This window comes from Tamandua tetradactyla, chromosome 3, assembly GCF_023851605.1.
Source record: "Tamandua tetradactyla isolate mTamTet1 chromosome 3, mTamTet1.pri, whole genome shotgun sequence".
Classification (NCBI taxonomy): Eukaryota; Metazoa; Chordata; class Mammalia; order Pilosa; family Myrmecophagidae; genus Tamandua; species Tamandua tetradactyla.
This window is the reverse complement of record NC_135329.1, coordinates 215,971,763-215,989,154: the sequence shown is the minus strand read 5'-3', so window position 1 is coordinate 215,989,154 and position 17,392 is coordinate 215,971,763. Positions and strand designations below refer to the sequence as shown.

The 17,392-nt window shown below is 60.8% G+C and overlaps 1 protein-coding gene across 1 annotated transcript in view; it reads right to left on the bottom strand.

Annotated features, from left to right (window-relative positions):
- Positions 1 to 9,559: 9,559 nt before the first annotated feature.
- The window catches only part of TWIST2 (twist family bHLH transcription factor 2), a 51,571-nt gene continuing 43,738 nt past the window's right edge, over positions 9,560 to 17,392 (bottom strand). The window contains exon 2 of the mRNA XM_077152085.1: positions 9,560 to 10,156. The gene's annotated coding sequence lies outside the window, so the exon portion shown is untranslated. The remainder of the gene's footprint in view (positions 10,157 to 17,392) is intronic.

The following is a 17,392-nucleotide window of genomic DNA, read 5'->3' as shown; positions in this document are numbered from 1 at the left end:
AGACACGCATCCTTTTGGCTCGGGCTCCCACAGCTAATGAGCTCATGCTCTGTCTCCCTGTCCCCGGGGATTCGGCCCGGCCACTCATCTTTGTGACCCGGCCGTCCATGCCCGGGCAGCTCGCGGCTGGCTGTCCCTGGGGGCCCGGCGTCCGCCCTGCCTGAGCCGTGGGCCGCGGTGGCTGCCCCGGGAGCGCGGCAGCTTGCACAGCAGAGCTGTGGGCAGGAAGACCCTCCCACAGAAGGGTCATAAAACCAAGGCGGGAGCGCGCACTTTGTTTTCTTTTCATGAATTCTTCCAACCCCCAAACTGGGCGGGGGAGGGGCTGGGTCCGCAGGGCCGTCCAACGGACAGAATGTGCAATGCTTTCTTGCCTTGATAATCTTATTATTTTTTTATCCTGTGAATTGTTGGGTGCATTCCAACACAATAAAGAGCCAGATTTTGCTAATCTTGGCATCAAACGGATGGGTTTTTCGGAGCAAAACTAAAGTAACAAGTTAAAGGAGTAAAACTAGAGAAGTAAAAAAGTAACAAACCGTTTGGAGGCATCTGTTGAAAAACAAAGGGAGAGGAATAAGAGCTCTGCTGGAAGCTGAACGAATGTTGCCACTGCTGGGGGGCTGAGCCTGCATCTGATGGAGCAGGCAAAGATGGAAGGGCTTCTAGAACAGTCCATCCGTCCCCGAGGCGGTGGGTGGGCCTCGTCGCCCCTCCCTCCAGTGGGCGTGCCGTGGTGGGAGCGCCACCCACAGAACATGAGCATGAACCCAGGTTTCGGGGACCTCCGTGACCCCCAAATGTTTATTTTTAGTGTGCAAGTCAGAAGTGACAGCGTCGTCCTTCTTTGCCGCTGTTGCCACCAGCGTTGCATGACTAAGCCGGGACGTTCCAGCTCCTGGATGGGCTCAGCTCCCCGACTTGCCTGCCGTGTCTTCTGGGGCCCGGGCATTGGAAAGGGGGCACAGCCTCGACCGCCAACGCCTGGGCTGCCCTTTGCCCTTCTGGCCCCGTAACCCCTTCCTTACAGGGGGGGCCGTAGCAGGCAGGCCACCCGGCGTCTCTCAGTGTCAAATCACGGTCTCTCTCTGCTCCAGGTGTTCCCGCAGCACTGGTCCTGTGACCACCGGGGTTCCCGGGATGAGCCCACAGTGGACTGCGGCAGCTGCTACGGCTTCTCGGTGTCACTTTAAAAGTGATTCTTAGCTTCCTGGGGCTGCCATGGCCACTGACCACAAGCGGGCGGCTTACACAGCGGACGTTTACTCTCTCGCAGTTCAGGAGGCTCGAGCTCTAAGGGGGAAGGTGCCGGCTGGGCTGCACGCCCTCGGACGCCCTGGGGCCCATCCTCTCGGGTCTCCGGGCACGTCTGGCCCGCGGCTGCATGGCACAGCCTCCTCTCACGTCCTCATCCTTTCCTCTGTCTCCTCTAAAGGCCCTTGCCGTGGGATTGCGGCCCCCCCGGGAAATGCAGGCTGATCCCACCTCGAGATCCTTAACTGGTTACGACCTCCTATTTCCAAAGGTCACATTTGCAGTCCCCGGGCGGACGTGCCTCTGGGGAGGCACCGTGGACCAGTCGTTAGGATGTCACTATAACACGGAAAGATTCTTTGTTCCCTCCATAAGATTGGTCAAGCATATAAGTTATAGCAAATAGCATCAAATTTATATTTTGAGGTGAAATTTTTTTAACACACTATCAATTAGGACATTTTGTGCTGTAAACTGACAGGAAAAACTCAAATGGATTTGGGCAATAAGGAAAATGGACTGCCTTGCCTCAGTGCAGAGGCCGCGGTGCTGGGTTTCAGGAGAGGCTCGATCCAGCAGCTAGAACTGCGAGGCCCAAGCACCTTGGGCTCCCTGCTCCGTTCTGCGTGGGCGTTGGCTCCCGGGACTCCACACACGTCCCCAGAAGCTCTCAGGGCACCTTGCTGCAAGCTGCCCACACCCAGCATGTGGACAGAGGCAGCTATTTCCAGCTTCACCCCCACTGAGTCGCTGTCCTGTCTCCTCCCTGGACCCAGAGCTGCCTGGCTCAAACCCCCAGAACCCTCAGGTCCCACAGCCTCCCAAGTCCCAGCATCTCTAGGTCCCACAGTCTCCCAGTCCCAGCACCTCCAGGTCCCACAGCCCCCCAGGTCCCAGCACCCCCAAATCCCACAGCCCCCCAGGTCCCAGCACCTCCAGGTCCCACAGCCCCCCAGGTCCCACAGCCCCCCAGGTCCCAGCAGCCCCAAATCCCACAGCCCCCCAGGTCCCAGCACCTCCAGGTCCCACAGCCCCCCAGGTCCCAGCACCTCCAGGTCCCACAGCCCCCCAGGTCCCAGCACCTCCAGGTCCCACAGCCCCCCAGGTCCCAGCATCTCCAGGTCCCACAGCCCCCCAGGTCCCAGCATCTCCAGGTCCCACAGCCCCCCAGGTCCCAGCACCTCCAGGTCCCACAGCCCCCCAGGTCCCAGCACCCCCAAATCCCACAGCCCCCCAGGTCCCAGCATCTCCAGGTCCCACAGCCCCCCAGGTCCCAGCACCTCCAGGTCCCACAGCCCCCCAGGTCCCAGCACCCCCAGGTCCCAGCACCCCCAGGTCCCACAGCCCCCCAGTCCCAGTCGGCTGTGGAGATTACATTGGACAGCGACTATCTGGGAAGCTGCTTCCTGAGGGCCTCAGGGTCTCTCCTCAAAGCCCGAGGCTTCGAGCCCCCCAGGGGTCCTCCCGGAGGAGAAGCGCACCCACGAGAGACCTGCGGGTGGACAACATCCTGGTCAGAGCCTCCGGGCTGGCATCCCCGTGCTCACCTCGGTAACCTGCTGCCTCCAACCTCAGGGGCCCCAGACCCCACCTGTGAAGCCAGACCCTCCCTCCCCGTTGGCTCAGCTGCGGTCGTGCAAACCCCACAGCTGCCCTCAGACGGGCGCCCACTGGCCACACGTCTCCTGCCCCCATGCCCTGACCCTCCCACCCGCCCCTGTGGACCCCTCGTGTTGGCGATGGCACAGCCCTGCTCCCGCCTCTTCTCAGAGGTCTGCGCCCACCCCTTACCCTTCTCCTTTGGATACCCTTTCTGTGCACCCCCACGTGCCACAGTCTGACCTCTCGCTCCCCTTGGCCCTGGACCACATGGGGACACCACCAGGGACCTGGGGCTCTCCTTCAACTCTGCTGGACACCGGGTCCTCTTCCCCCAAGTTCCACAGGGGGGCCCCAGCCTGTCCTCTGACCCCCAGGTCACTGGTACTCTCTGCACCTCCAGCCCCAGACCCCCAAGGCTTCTCCAGAACCCCGGCTGCCTCCAAGCCAGCGCGTCCCCACCTGGGCTGGTCATCTCCGCCCACGGACAGGCTGCGTCCTCATCCCTGTCCCGCAGCCTGGACACCTGCTCCCCTCCCGTTCCCTCCCCTCCCTCGCCCCTCCCCACGCCTGGAAGACCCCCGGACCTGGGCCAGCCCAGGGGGAAACCCAGAGAAGCAGGTGTCCCGGCCCTGCGGTCGGCCCAGCCCCTCCGTGGGGGCACACACCCATTTTCTTGCTCATGTAGACATTTGTCTAGGCGGAGACCCCTGCCAGCCCAGACGCCGCCCGCAGCCGTGCCCGGGACCCCTCGTTGGGGCCGGGGTGGGGGGTCGCGCTCGCCCGTCCTCCCCCGCTGCCTGCACATCCACTGCCCCCGCGGGCCCAGGACGCAGTCCCCGGCTCACTGCGCGCTGGGGGATGGGCTGTGTGCAGAGGAGACATTTTCCTGGAATTCTGTCCAGCCGGGTGAGGGTAGGTAGGCGTGGAGGGAAAGTCCCTGGGGACGGCAGCGAGCCCGCGCCATCCCACGGCCGAGTCCGTCGCCAAATGAATCACTCAGTTAAGGCAGAGAAAGCCGTGCCCAGCACGCGGCCCCATGCGGGTCCTGCCAGGTGGCTGGTGGCTTGTCTGGCGAGAGCAGATGACACTTTACGTGCCTGGAGCTTTTGTGTAGTTTATTGTCATGGGATCCCACAAAGAAGGTAGAAGTGGGGGTTTTACCCCACTTTACAGCTGGGTAAACTGAGGCCCAAATTGTGTTTCCCACACAGACACTGTGGGCTGTCCGAGGCCCTGCTTGTCCCATGACACAGGGTGCAAATGGCAGCCTTGGCCAGAGCAGCTTAAAGAAGAGAAAGAAGCAGGCAGAACAGAGCGCCCCTCCCCTCCACACCCCCACCTGCTTCTTTTGGGTCTGAACTGCTTCTTGGCTGGGGGTGCCTGAGCGCTGGGGTCCACTAGCAGAGCCGCCCTGCTTTCCCCTCCTGGCCGGCACCAGGTTGGGGTTGAGTTCGGATCACAGCACCACCTCCTGGCACACAAGCCCTTTCTGGGCAAACATCCGAAACTTCTGGCCCTCTTCCCCTCAGCCAGTTCCGGCTCCAATGGAAGCTCCAGAGTGAGTCCCATCCCTCCTGAGTCAGGGTGTCCGTCTGTCCTGGTGTGCCCGGAACCCAGGAAGCCCATCTGTCCTCCAGACGTCTCCCTCCTCCCCATGCACCTCTGTACCCCCTTGGCCTGGCTTCACTGCAGCCTCCTCAGGCCGGTTCTGGGGCCTGCATGGTGGCGCTGGAAAAGGCTCAGCCCCGTGGATGAGGCGGGCCCACTAGTGTGGGTGCCCCAGTGGCGGGGCACGAGGGAAAGTGCCGGCAGTGCCCACAGCGCCAGGTACCTGGGCGCCGGCATGGGGCTGCTGGCCGGTCCCTTCTGTTCCTCGGCTGTTGCTGTGGTGGCGGGCAGCTGGGCCCGGCCTCCGTGGGTCATGTCCTGGGGGCTGTGCTTTGAGCAACCTGCAAGGCTGTCTCCAGACACGAGGCATCTGCAAAGGGCCCTGGTTTTCTGGCGCCCCCAGCCTGGGTGTCCGGGCTCTCGGCTGGGTCTGAGCGGTCAGCCAGGCTGCCTTGGCCACGTGCTCTGCCTGGCTCGCCTCGATCTTGCTGTGTGACCCTGGCCATGTCCTCCCCCTTCCCTGAGCCAGTGTGCCCCCCTGGGAAATGAGGCATTTGGAACCAGGTTTCTCTATGTACTGGGGAGGGGCCAGGCCCCTGCTGCCAGGGCACCTGCTGCTTTTCTTTTTAATGTATTGAGCTTTCATTGAAGGATTCTAAAGCCAAATCCTCTGTGCCAGGATTTCCCTGCCCAAGCCCTCTGGGTGCCATTCTGAGCCTCTCCTATGGAATTATGCCCAGAAAACTCCTTGCATAGAATGTTTCAGTTAGATCCGAACCACAAACAGAAAGCAAAATACACCCAACATCTGCTCCAGTCCAACCCTGAGCTGCGAAGAGAAGACCTGCAACGCGGAGCACGCCTTCCTGCCAGCAGAACTGGGGAACCCGAGCTTTCTGTGGGGGGGATGTCACGCCCACCTGCACATTTCATGCAAAACGAGAGCGATGCCCATTTTCCAGGACTGCAGCTGATCCACTCTCAGCCTCCTTCTTTCCCCCAGTATCAGGGCTCAGGATTCCAGCATTGTCACTCTTCTAAGTGCCTTTTGACTTTGTCCCTGGCCAGCGAGCTGGGTCTAATTGGCTGCATTACAGCTGGACACATTTTCGAGTCTGGAAGTACCTGGAAACAGTTCCAAGACTGATGGTAACGAACCCTCAGTTCAAGTGGCCACCCCCTTCCACCCCTTTTCATTGCCTTGTGTCCTTCTGCGGGAATGTGGGGTTTCCATGGCCCCAGCATCAGGCTTTTTTCTCCCTTAAATCAGACCTCGATTTTGAAGGCCTCGGCAGTAAATTTAAACGGACCTGAAGGAACCAGGAGATCAAAGAGGAGGCTGCCGAGGCACCCCCTTCACTGGCCCCCAGGAAGGAGCCCCAAGCACAGTGACCTTTCCCGAGGTCGGGGCAGGCGGGCTGGGGGGGCGGGGGAGGGCTCTCGGCCCCACGGTGCCTTTCCGTGCAGAAGCTTCTGAAGCGTGTGTCGACGACTGTCGTGTTCTGAGCTGAGCTTCTGGCTTTTGAGGGAGAGGCAGCGGTTAGATGACAGCTCGCGTGGGCTGAATGCCGACACGCAAGGGGCAGTGCGTGGAAGGGGCGTCTCTCTAGGGCTGGGCTCTGCAGCCAGCCACGAGCCTCTTTCCTTTCCACCAGGTCCCATGGAGAACGGCTGCCGCAGGCCCACAGTGAGGGGCAGGTGGCAGGAGGAGGGGCTGCTGTCCTTGGGGCCCCGGGGGGCAGGTGGCAGGAGGAGGGGCTGCTGTCCTTGGGGCCCCGGGGTAACTGCATTCTGTGAACGGCGCCAGCAGGGAGGCCAGGAAGCACATCTCCCCCACCGTCATGGGGCATCCCTGCCCTCAACCTGCTATGGCTGTCCTCACCTCCTTCCCCACTCCCAGGCGGGGGGGCTGTAACTGGTGGGCACCCGGTGACCCCTCCCTCAGCATCTGCAGTGTCGGGGAGTAAGACGGGTCCCCAGTGTTCTTGGCGTTTCTGGTCACACTCTCGACGCTGCACCATCCATTGTATTCTCGACAAACCAGCGTGGCCGGGGAGCACACAGTCCAGCCCCGCAGTTTGTAAAAGAGGAAACTGAGGCACTGTTTAGGGATGAGGTCCAGCCATGGCCTTCCATGACGAGTGTCGGCTGCTTACTGGGACCGGGCTCTGAGGAGAGTGCTTCCTGCATGGCCTGACACAGCCAGGCCTAGTGCCACTTGAGGCAGAGGAGAAGACCCACAAAAGTGGGGGCGGAGCTGGATCTCCAGAAGGGACACTTTCCTAATTGTTTTTTGTATTCTGAGAATGCCTTTCCCAGTGCCCTGTGCTCTTCGGCTGTTTGCTGGTGCCTCACGCTCCCCAGGCAGCCTTCCGTGGGCCAGTCTCGTACCCCCAAGGACCCCACATGCCACCTGTGGCTGCCCCAGTGCAGCAGCTGCTCGAGCTGCCCGCGTCACCCTCTTTCCCGGTGTGCCTCACCTCCAAGAAAAAACAGCACGTGATGCCCAAATAATTCAATTTACTGGCGTCCTAAGAAGCTTACGGTAGAGGGCACGGGCACGGCAGACAGCCTCAGGTCTCTCTCCCAGGCCACTTTCAGTATTTGCTTCATTGCCTGCTGAGGATCCCCCAACCCTGCTGCCCTCGCCTCAACCTTGACCCAAGAACGTTCTCAGACCCCGACTCCTGGGCTCGCCTCTGCTGACCGCCCTCCGCGGCAGAGGCTGGGCTGGCCAAGGTCGCGCTCCGCCAGGAGGGAAGGACAAGCTGAGGACATCCGGAGAAGGGCGCTCACAGAGGCTGCGCTCCGTGCCCGAGACGGCGGGTGAGGGGCGGCTCCAGACGCACCCGAAGCCTGGAGACCCCAAGGCCAGGCCCTTCCAGGCCCCCCAGCACGTCACACTTCTGCGTCTGCTGGGTCACAGGCTGGGGTGGAGAGGTCAGCGGGGCGTGCCCAAACCAGTGGGCCCAGAGCAAACAGGCGGCGCTGCGCGAGCTCCCGCGATACACGCAGAATGGAGAAGGGCCGCCTTCGCTGGGCCGCAGAGCCCTGGCTGCAGTGTTCCTCACAAGGAACCCTCCCTTACTGACCATCGGTCCTGGGATGCAGGAAGAAGGAGTGGGTGCGACGGGGCAGTCCTTTCACGGAAGCGGAAGCCAGGATGGGCATGTCCTCGGCCCAGGCATCCTGGAGAGGGCGCGGTGGCTGTCACGTGACCACCTCCACGTGGCCTCCTCGGCCATGTGCTCGGCTCACCTCCGCAGGCCCTGCGGAAAACGCGTCCGCCGACGTCCCTTATTACCTGCCCCTGTCCCTGCTTCCAGGTGAACCTTTCGGACCTCAGTTTTAATGTCCGTTGATATGGGGGACAGTCCGAGTTTCTTGGGGCTGCCCTAACAAAGTGGCACACTCCAGGGGGCTTCGAACAACAGACGTCTGTCGCCTCCCAGCCCTAGAGGCCCCAAGCCTGAAGCCAGCATGTCTTAAGTCTTGAAGACAACTGTACACCTATCTACAGCATTTACAATGCAGCCGTGTGATTGCGAAAACCTGGTGTCTGATGCTCCTTTTTTACAGGATATGGACAGGTGAGTAAAAAAAAAAGGATAATAAATAAATAGGGTGGGATAAAGGGTAAAAATTGGGGGTTGAAATACTGTGGTTCAATGAGAAGGAGGGGTAAGGGTATGGGATTCATTTTTTTTTTTTCTTTTTCTGGAGGGATGCAAATGTTGGAAAGGTGATCATGGTGAAGAATTCACAACGTGACGACGCAGCGAGCCACCGACCGCGCGTACTTCTCAAAAGGTGAAAGAAGCAGCCCAGGTGTCAGCCGACCCCGCCCTGGAAACCTGCCGGGAGACGGCAGCGTCTGGTTCTCCCGACAGCCCTCGGGGATCCTGGCTTGGGGCTGCAGGACACTGCCCTCGTGCCCGAGTGTCCCTCTCCCCTGCAAGGACAGGGCCACCTCGGGGTAAGGCCCACCCTGGTCCAGGGTGGCTCATTCTGACCCGACGATTCCCTCTACAATGACCCCGTTTCCAAGTAAGAGCCCACTCTGAAGCACCAGGCATCAGGCTTCAGCATGAGTTTTGGGGGAGAAAATTCTAACGGCTCCACCCAGCAGCTCTGGGCCCACTTGTACACCCAGGTGACAGCCCCAGAGCTCGGGGGTGACCGGCGACCTCCAGCCCCAGAGCTCAGGGTGGCCAGCGACGTGCAGCTCCAGAGCTCGGGGGTGACCGGCGACCTCCAGCCCCAGAGCTCAGGGTGGCCAGCGACGTGCAGCTCCAGAGCTCGGGGGTGACCGGCGACCTCCAGCCCCAGAGCTCAGGGTGGCCAGTGACGTGCAGCTCCAGAGCTCGGGGGTGACCGGCGACCTCCAGCCCCAGAGCTCAGGGTGGCCAGCGACGTGCAGCTCCAGAGCTCGGGGGTGACCGGCGACCTCCAGCCCCAGAGCTGCAAGCCCCTCCCCGTGAGGAAAACAGCGAGTATTGTGGGGTGTCTCACGGGGATCTGGGTGCCCAGTTCCCGCCTGCCTGCCCCAGACCCCAGCCAGCTTCTGTTTCCAGGACTCCTGGCCAAGGGCTCTGTCCTCACCTGAACAGGTGCTCTGCCCGAACCACACCTGAGCGACTGGGCACTCGCCCAGGGCACTCACAGGTGGGCGTGGAGTCTGATTGACACAGCATTGGGGACGAGACACGGCCGGAATAAACTGCGGCCATCGGAAGGCGGCAAGACTGCCATGCGTGGGGACTGGGACTGCAGCCGGGCGGAGGTCGGGGTGGGGCCTCCGCAGCTGGCCCAGGCCACGCCCTCTCGGACAGCAGGGAGGGACACCGGACGGTGGTACCGAGAGGAGGAGGGTCTGGGCGGTGGGGGTGGAGGCGGGTCAGGGGGCTGCAGCCTCCCCGGCTGTCCCCCTGGAGCACTCACCGGCCCACTGAGTTCTGCACAAATTCCAGATACCACACACTGTACAACGTCTCAAAGTGTTTTGTCCCCTTCGAGGGGGTCCCCGCTGCCACCTGCTCAGCCTTCACAGGCTGCTTCTCGTGCCGCAAAGTCAGGACAGAGAGGGCCGGCTGTGCTGAGTCTTTATTGTTGGGGAGCGAGGGGGTTACAGACAGCCACGCCGCAGACAGCGGGCGGAGAGATCTCAATAAATAAGACAAATAAGCAACATATACACTGAGAGGGAACTGTAAGGCGTGGTCAGCTGAGCGAAGGAGGGGAACGAAGCGCACAGGTGTGGGGTCAGCGTTCCAGACTTACTAGGGTCCGTCACGCAGAGGTGTGGGGTGCGGGGGGCCCAGAGTTCTTTGTCTGGGCACCTCGGTGCAGTCGGAGCAGTCCTGTACACGAAAGCATTTCTGTTTTATTAAAAAAATAGACATTAAAAAAAGGCACTTAAAAGGAAATACAATGCCCAGATTCACGTTCTCAAAAGTGTTTTCCTGAATCTGGAGATTTTTTTCTTCCAGAAAAAATCCTCCCCCCAAAAAACAAAAGAAAACTGCGAACGGCGACAAGGACGACGGTGTGAGAGTCGGCACCCGCCGCTGGGCCCAGGGCGCCTCGGGGGGCCGGCGCATGTCTGCAGAGCCGAGGTGGTCGAGGTGCCCTGAGGGGCGCAGCCTTCCGGAGTCCCGGGCTTGTGCGCACCCCAACTCCTCGTCGGGTGAGTCTGGAAGAAAAGGAAGAGGGAAGGTGAGGCCCCACACCACGCCTGTGGGGACACCGGGGGTGGGCAGGGGAGACACAGCAAGTCTACGGGGAAACTGGGTCCCCGGCACCCCGCCCCCAGCACCCCCCACCGCGCCCTCGGAAGTCTTCCTCCCCCGGGGCTGCCACTGTGTTCGCGGAACCCCCAAAGAGCAGCCCTTGCAGGGGGAAGGCACCAGGTCTCAGGGCAGGGGTGGGGGGATGGGCTGAGCGTGGAAGAAGAAATGGGGGTGCCGGCAGGGGGCCGAGCCGGGCCCAGGGCTGGCGGGGGAGGGGTCACAAAAGCGTTCTCACGAATTAACTGTAAGACGTTCCACAGAAATGCACGGGGGCCCCGTGAACCTTGCACCCAGCTTCCTTTGGCAGTACCAGCTTGCACAACTGTACTGCAATAGTGCAACAGCACACCAGGAGCCTGGCACTGGCAAGTGCAAGAGCTTATTCAGCGTTCCCCAGTTCTGTGTGCAGTTGTACAAGGTTTATCACGTGTCTGTTCTTAGGGCCTCAGTCAAGACACGCGCTGGCCCCACACAAGCCCCTCGTCTGCATTTAATTGGCATTTCAAATCCTGGGGAGGACGAGTTTGCCAACTTACTGAGGATTTGGGGGAGCAAAGGTCCCCAGGGCCACTCGGCACCTGCTCCCACTGCCCGCCCTCCCCAAGGTGTGCCCTCCTTCCCTCTCCACGCTGTCACTGGGGCAGGCTTGCTGCCCAGAAGGAGAAACACTGGAATATGGCAGGGGAGGGCGGGCGGGCAGCAGGATCAGGTGCTGGAGGGGTCCCAGGGAGGGGTCCTGAGGAGACCCCCAGCCCCTGGGCTGCTCCTGTGATGGCAGAATGGCGGGGGCGGGGGCAGGGGTCCTAGGCCAGATTCCAGGCACGAGGCTGTTTGGGGACGCCATGGCAAGGGGGACAGAGGGACAGAGGACAAAACCCCAGGCCTGCGTCCGGCCCAAGGCGCCTGGGCATGGTGGAAAGCCCCTCCTGGTGGGCGCTGGAGTCCATGAGTAGAGGGCAGGGGGTGGGCCTGAAGCCGAGGCCCCACTGCAGCCTAGGGGGGTGCGGCTGCACGGGCGCCTGGAGAGGTCAGTGGCCACCGCAGGGCCAGGATGTGGGTGCTGGGTCCTGTTGGAACTGGTGACTCTCGGAGCCCAGAGAGGGGCCTCTGGAGAGCGGACAGCCCTCGTGCCTGGCCCCCGCCTGGGCGCTGCAGAGTCTGTTACCATGGGAACTGCAGGCCCCTGCGGAAGGAGGAGTGGGAGGCAGCGGCGGCTTCATCCGGGTCCCAAGATGCACCACGTGGCTGTGAAACCGGGGAAGAGGGGGTGGGGGCAGCACCAGGAGGTGGGTGAGGGGTGAAGGTCAGGACTTCGGGGGGACTTTGAAACAGTGGTGTCCTCAGGGTGGGGTGTGTGTGTGTGCACGAGTGTGCAATGAGTGTGCGTGTGTATGTGTACAAGGCTGCACGGGTGTGCATGAGTTGAGTATGTGAAGATGTGAGTGTTAAGTGTGAGAATGTGTGTGCATGCGGGAGTGTACGTGAATGTGAGCGTGTGGCTCTGATGCGCTCAGCAGTGGACGGAAGGAGGTGTGCGCGCAGTGCTCAAACCCCCAGGACCCTGATTCACACTTGAACCCTCAGCCCGTTTCCTCTGGGAGCTCTAGAGAACTCTGCTGCACCAAGACAAAGATCTGAAAAGGCGAGGGCACATTTTCCTAAAATGTGTGTGTATGGAAACACACACACACACACACACATTTCTTTTCTTGTTTTTTCAAGTTCAGAGCACTCCAAATGTCTAAGCCTTTTTAAGTTGTCCTGGGCAGAAAGTCAAAGCCTGTGTTCCCTCTCGGAGAATATGGTTGTAATTAGATAATTAACAGGGGGAGGGTAGCCAGAGAGAGCTAAATGGAAGCCTTCCTCAGCGGGAGGAAATCACTGCGACAGTTTCTGATATATGAGCTGGACCAACCCTTCAAGGGGAAATGGAGTATCGCCCATGAAAAGCCCACGACGGGCCACCCCCAGCCGGCAGTGGGGTCCAGGTTTGCATCTCGAGCCCGTGGGGCCCGGGGCTCAGGCAGGAGCCAGGCAGCAGGTCCATGAGTCTTTCTGACCAGGAGCCACCCGGCCCCTGCCACCCTGATGTCACCCTGACCCCAGCAGGTCTCTGCCTTCTCTGCAGCAAATGTGAAACATGTGGCTCAGGACTGCCGCCTGCATGTGACAGCCACCTGCAGCCATGGTGGGGAGTGCTGGTACTGTTCCCTCCCCTCTGCAGCTGGCTGCGGGGCAGCAGAGCTGGGGGTGCAGCAGTGCAAGGCTGGACTCAGCCCGTTTCCACGACTCTCCCCTACACCAGACCGTTGGTGCTAACGGGCAGGCAAAGGATCTCACTGACCTCCATCCCCAGGGCCTACCACAGCGAGTGAAACATCAAAGGACACTCTCCAGAAGACAGACCAGCTTTATTATAAGACCATGCACCCGTCCATCCACTTGTCCATTCATCCATCCATTCATCCATCCATCCGTCCGACCATCCACCCATCTGTCCTTCCATCCACCCATCTGTCCTTCCATCTACTTACTCATCCATCTTTGAGACGAATCAGAGACATCTAGCAGTGGAGAATAAATATGTCTGTAAATACGTAGAACATAAGGGAAGACAGTGACAACTCTTGAAATAGGAGAGCACATAAAACTCTGCAACCAGAAAGGAAAGGGGACAAAATACCCCAGATAACGGACTGCCCAATCCTGAAAAAAGGAGGAAATAAGGGTGGAGGGATAGGAAGAAGCTGTGGATGCCCCTGCAGGCAGCTCTCGGAGACTGGAAGGACAAAGGCCAGGAATTGAGCACAGAAACCCAGGGGCTTGCCCTTCACCCACCCCAGGTTTGAACTGGCTCCCGGCGTGGAAAGGGAATTGCCTCCACGTGACCCCTGTGGTGCCCAGCCCACTGGAAAGGGGCTCCCACCTGCCTTCTGCTCTGGTTCTCCCCACCCCGCTGCTTCTCCTCTCCCGCCCACCACCTGTGACCAGACATGCCCCCAAACTGCCGGGTTCCTAACGGTGGTTATGCTGGGGTTTGCGGGCGGTCCTGGGCAGAGATGAATGGTGATGGGTGCAGTTGCAGAGAAATCCTACAGCCATGAGCTGCCCTGACGGATCGTGCGCACAGGAAGGAAAGCCCACCCACACCGGTCGGCCCCACGCCCCCCGCCGAGCCTGGACACAACCTCCTGACCCTTTCCATGCACTCCCCAGATGCACACCCCAATCAGCCAGCGCTGGCTCGAGGAACGGAACCAACCTGATGTCACAGGTAAAACGTCCCCTGTAGATGTGGGCAGATAACCAACGAAAGTGACACGGTGAGCACGCGAGGACAGCGGGGAGGCTCTGTGCTGACGGAGGCACGGCCCTCGGCGCCCAAGGGGCGGACTTCCCAAACCCCAGAAAGAGACCTTCCGGCTCTGCCGAGGACTCTGCAGGGCTAAAGTAAGCAGAGTCTGATCCGGAAGAAAAGGGACAGTCAGAAAACAAACAAAAAGTGCTCTTGGAAATAACAAAAATATATTTGAAGCAATAATGGAAGAAGGAATAGCAAAATGGACACTGGTGAAAAAATTTAATAAATCACAGAAGTCTCCCAACATTTGGCACGAAAAGACAAAGAAAGTGGAGTGGTGGGGAAGCAGCAGCCCCGAGGGAAGTAACAGAGGGGATGGCCCCACGCTCAAGACAGACCCATGAGCTCAGACTGAAAGGGAACACCGAGTTCTGGGAAGGAAAACAAAAGATGGGTAACCAGGTCACAGCACACGGAAATGTCCGGATTCTGAACGTAGAGAAAACCTCCCACGGGCGTCCGGGTGTAAAGAGGAACAAGAAAGAAGCAGGTCAGCGCGGGTTTTTCACATTCTGACATTACCTGCAAAATGACAACGGTCCCAGGACTTTTCAGCATTTTGAAGGAATAAGGGTGGCAGCCTGTGAGGTCTATATGCAAATAATGCACGCGCTGCGCTGCCCCGAAAGGAACATGTTTGGGTACAGAAGGCTCCAAAAACACACCACTCAGCTGTCTTTTCTGGGGAAACAGTACTGGAAAATTTCACTATTCAAATGAAAAAGAATCACAGCTACTATCTCTGCACTCCTCCCACTGCAATCAATCAATCAACTGATCACTTAATCAATCAATCAGAAAGCGAAGGGGAAAAAATATGAATTGCAAGGAAAATCCTCAAAGGCTGAACCTGAAATGAAGGCAGCACTCGGGGTCTGGCGTGGACACACCTACCGGTCTCCGAAGGCCTCACTTCTTTCTGCTCAAACTTAGGAGTCAGATGGTGGCGGGGCTTGAAGCATGGCAGTCGCTTTGTTTTGTCAGTTACCACACGAAACCCAACTGACCAAATGCACTCAGGAAAAAGTAGGAAATGTTAACTGTCAATAACTACAGAATAAATGGACAGGTTATGAAAGATCTGTGTCTACCCCCAAAGAGCAACAAAGAAGACTGTTTTATAAGAGGATTAAAATGCCCTTCTATGAATAGATGTTTCTGATTTGACTCAGACTATTCTGGAATTTGGAGGTGATGGAACAAACACCTCCCACTTCATATTAAAATGCCACCACCAGCCTGATCCTGTCCAAACAGAAAAAAACAAAACAAACAAAAGGTTAGACGGTGCCATCCACAACCATAACAGTACAAATCCCGAGGGGCCCATCCGCGAGGTGGAGAAGTGGCGCCTGGAAGCCCAGCCCACCTGGCCAGGTGGTAGGAAATGTATTAAATTAACGTATCACTTCAAAGGTAAAAGAAGGAAAAACCAACAATGGCTCAGCAGATACTGAAGGCGCTTAGCACATGGATTGGCGAGTGGCTCAGCCTCTCCGGGCTCGGTTTCCTCATCTGAAGAAACGAGGCGTGGGGGGACTGACCCCTCGGGAGTCCCCCAACAGCTGTGGCTGTGCCCGGTTCCTGCCCTGTGTAATGCTATTCGTCACCCCGAGTCCGTGGGCTCCCAGACGGAGCAGTGCGTTCCCAGCACCCCACAGACAGCAGGTGCTCAGTGAGTGCTTGCTGAATGAATGAGTGACCCTCACAAAAACGCCAGCCCAAACCAGCGGTGACTATCAGTCTGTAAGGAAGCCCCCCAATACCTTTTGGGGCATGTGGGGGTCCCCATGTCGGGCCCCCTGCCCAGGCTGGGGCTGAACGAAGATGGCAGGGACTCGAGGGAGCTGTGTGCGGGGTCCGAGCCGGGCACTGGGGGGCAGAGGGACCCCAAGGCAGCTCCGCCGCTGACTCCGTTTAGGGGTGCCCCAGCCCCCAGGGTCGCTGTGATGGGGCTCCACGGGTGGCCGGTGTAAACCGCATGCGCTTATTGTCTGTTCTGGTGGCCAGAACCCCCAAACCAAGGCCTCTGCAGGCCGAGCTCCTGTGACGTCTGCAGCACTTCTGGCGGTGGCCGTTTGTCCAGCCCTGACTCTGTCCCCATTCCTCTCCCGGCCTGCCCATCTCCTCCTATGGCCCATGTCTTCGGCTCAGCAGATCTGCAGTCCCCCTGGGTAAGGCCCTGACTTGGTCGCGGCCCCTAACCAGCAGCACCCTTGGAGGCCAGCCGCAAGCCGGGCTGAGGACCTCAACGGAGCTTTCTGGGAAATGAGCTTCGAGCCATATGGGGAGGTCGCCTTTGGTCAAGCAGTCCAGGAAGGACCATGTCACCGAGAGGCCGGCAGGAGGGAGCCGCCCAGAAGGCGCAGGTGGACGGCGCAAGCCTAGGCAGGGAGATCCGCAGGAAGGGGCGGGAGCAGAGGCACAGCCCCAGGCTGCAGGGCCTCTGCCCACTTCTCCCACTGGGCCCCCAGGCCAGAAGGCAGGACCCGGGCAGCCCCGCAGGCACGGAGGGAATGGGCGCCCGCTCCCCACCAGCATCCAGGGTCCCCTGCAGCCCGGGTGAGAGGAAGGGGGCTGGGCAACCTGCTGCGGGCGCCCGTGGGAGTTGCTCAGGCTGGAGGTGATAAGGCCCTGCCTGCTGTACCTCCCAAGTGTGGCAGTGACACGCGGTGTGCAGGGACTCTGCTGGGACTCGGTGGGGACGGCCCTAGTCCGTTGTCCCAGGAGTCCTGGAGACCGCGACACCCGCAGGCCACGGCACCTGCTCTGTGCCAAGACCCCCGGCTCTTCCAGGGTGCCGTGGAGCAGGGAGCAGCGGGAGGGGGCAGGAGGCCGGCTGCAGCCTGTACGGCCTGGGCATGGACACCTGAGCTGTGGACGGGCCTGAGGGCACAGGGCTGCCCAGGCCACGTGGGACAGGATCCGGGTACCTGGATGCCCCCGCACTCAGGGCCCCCGCACTCAGGGCCCCCCGCACTCAGGGCCGCCTGCACTCAGGGACCCCGCACTCAGGGCCCCCGCACTCAGGGCCCCCCGCACTCAGGGTCGCCTGCACTCAGGGCCCCCCGCACTCAGGGCCCCCGCACTCAGGGCCCCCCGCACTCAGGGCCCCCGCACTCAGGGCCCCCCGCACTCAGGGCCCCCCGCACTCAGGGCCGCCTGCACTCAGGGCCCCCGCACTCAGGGCCGCCCGCACTCAGGGCCCCCCGCACTCAGGGCCGCCCGCACTCAGGGCCGCCTGCACTCAGGGCCCCCGCACTCAGGGCCGCCTGCACTCAGGGCCCCCGCACTCAGGGCCCCCCGCACTCAGGGCCCCCCGCACTCAGGGCCGCCTGCACTCAGGGCCGCCTGCACTCAGGGCCCCCCGCACTCAGGGCCGCCTGCACTCAGGGCCGCCTGCACTCAGGGTCCCCGCACTCAGGGTCCCCGCACTCAGGGCCGCCTGCACTCAGGGCCGCCTGCACTCAGGGCCGCCTGCACTCAGGGTCCCCGCACTCAGGGTCCCCACACTCAGGGCCGCCTGCACTCAGGGTCCCTGCACTCAGGATCCCCGCACTCAGGGCCGCCTGCACTCAGGGCCGCCCGCACTCAGGGCCGCCTGCACTCAGGGCCCCTGCACTCAGGGCCCCCCACACTCAGGGCCCCCGCACTCAGGGCCGCCTGCACTCAGGGCCCCTGCACTCAGGGCCGCCTGCACTCAGGGTCCCCGCACTCAGGGCCGCCTGCACTCAGAGTCCCCGCACTCAAGGCTGCCTGCACTCAGGGCCCCCGCACT